At 39.0% G+C, this 2125-nt stretch overlaps 1 non-coding gene across 1 annotated transcript; it reads right to left on the minus strand.

The window, feature by feature from the left end:
• Positions 1 to 797: 797 nt before the first annotated feature.
• On the minus strand, positions 798 to 901 carry LOC127743592 (small nucleolar RNA R71). The gene has a single exon (XR_008004977.1). It is a non-coding gene; the product is annotated as a small nucleolar RNA R71 (small nucleolar RNA).
• Between the last annotated feature and the right edge of the window lie 1224 nt (positions 902 to 2125).

Here is a 2125-nt window from a genome sequence, read left to right on the forward strand (position 1 = left end):
CTAATTTTATTTCTTATCTTAATTTTCGAAAATCATTAACTCCTTTTCAAAATTATTTTCGAAAACTTCTGTCTCTCATCTTATTCTATTTATTTATTTATTCACTAACACTTCTCTTCATCTCAAATCTCTGCCCCTATCCTCACTTTTGTGTTTGAATTTTTCTTTCTTTATTCCCTTTCTTCTTCTACTAACAATAAGTAACCTCTTTACCGTGACATAGAGGATTCCTCTTCTTTTTCTGTTCTCTTCTCTTTCATATGAGCAGGAACAAGGAAAAAGGCATTCTTGTTGAAGCTGATCCAGAACCTGAAAGGACTCTGAAGAGAAAATTAAGAGAAGCTAAATTACAACAATCCAGAGACAACCTTGCTGAAATTTTCGAACAAGAAAAGGAGATGGTAGCCGAACCCAACAACAATAATGCAAGGAGGATGCTTGGTGATTATACTACACCTACTTTCAAGTTTGATGGAAGAAGCATCTCAGTTCCTGCTATTGGAGCAAACAATTTTGAGCTGAAACCTCAATTAGTTGCTCTAATGCAACAGAACTGCAAGTTTCATGGACTTCCATTAGAAGATCCCTATCAGTTCTTGACTGAGTTCTTGCAGATCTGTGAGACTGTTAAGACTAATGGAGTAGATCCTAAATTCTACAGGCTCATGCTTTTCCCTTTTGCTGTAAGAGACAAAGCTAGAACATGGTTGGATTCACAACCTAAGGATAGCCTGGACTCTTGGGATAAGCTAGTCACGACCTTCTTGGCTAAATTCTTTCCTCCTCAAAAGCTGAGCAAGCTTAGAGTGGATGTTCAGACCTTCAAACAAAAAGATGGTGAATCCCTCTATGAAGCTTGGGAAAGATACAAACAGATGACCAAAAGATGTCCTTCTGACATGTTTTCAGAATGGACCATGATAGATATATTCTATTATGGTCTATCTATGTTCTCTAAGATGTCATTGGACCATTCTGCAGGTGGATCCATTCAACTAAAGAAAACGCCTGCAGAAGCTCAAGAACTTATTGACATGGTTGCAAATAACCAGTTCATGTACACTTCTGAGAGGAATTTCGTGAATAATGGGACGCCTCAGAGGAAGGGAATTCTTAAGATTGATGCTCTGAATGCCATATTGGCTCAGAACAAAATGTTGACTCAGCAAGTCAACATGATTTCAATTCTTCATGGAGAAATCATCCAAATTTCTCATAGAATGATCAACAAAAGCCTCAACAAGGCTTTAATAATGGTGGAAGAAATAGGCTCAGCAATATCAAGCCTTATCCATCATCTTCTTAGCAATAGACAGAGAATTATGAACAGAGTACCTCTAACTTAGCAAATTTAGTCTCTGATCTGTCTAAGGCCACTTTAAGTTTCATGAGTGAAACAAGGTCCTCCATCAGAAATCTGGAGGCACAAGTGGGCCAACTGAGTAAGAAAATCACTGAAACTACTCCTAGTACTCTCCCAAGCAATACTGAAGAAAATCCAAAAAGAGAGTGCAAGGCCATTGATATAATCAATATGGCCAAACCTAGAGAGGAAGGAGAGGACGTGAATCCCAATGAGGAAGACCTCATGGAACGTCTCTCAAGCAAGAAGGAGTTCCCAATTAAGGACCCAAAAGAATCTGAGGCTCATATAGATACCATAGAGATTCCATTAAACCTCCTTCTGCCATTCATGAGCTCTGAAGACTATTCTTCCTCTGAAGAGGATGAAGATGTAACTGGAGAGCAAGTTGTTCAATATCTAGGAGCTATCATGAAGCTGAATGCCAAGTTATTTGGTAATGAGACTTGGGAAGGTGAACCTCCTTTGCTCATCAGTGAACTAGATACATGTGTTCAGCAAACCTTACCTCAAAAGAGACAAGATCCTGGCAAATTCTTAATACCCTGTACCATAGGCACCATGACCTTTGAAAAGGCTCTGTGTGACCTGGGTCAAGCATAAATCTTATGCCACTCTCTATAATAGAGAAGCTAGGGATCATTGAGGTACAGCCTACCATATTTTCATTACAATTAGCAGACAAGTCAGTAAGACAAGCTTATGGATTGGTAGAGGACGTGTTGGTAAAGGTTGAAGGCCTTTACATCCCTGCTGATTTCA

This window comes from Arachis duranensis, chromosome 10 (genome assembly GCF_000817695.3).
Source record: "Arachis duranensis cultivar V14167 chromosome 10, aradu.V14167.gnm2.J7QH, whole genome shotgun sequence".
Classification (NCBI taxonomy): Eukaryota; Viridiplantae; Streptophyta; class Magnoliopsida; order Fabales; family Fabaceae; genus Arachis; species Arachis duranensis.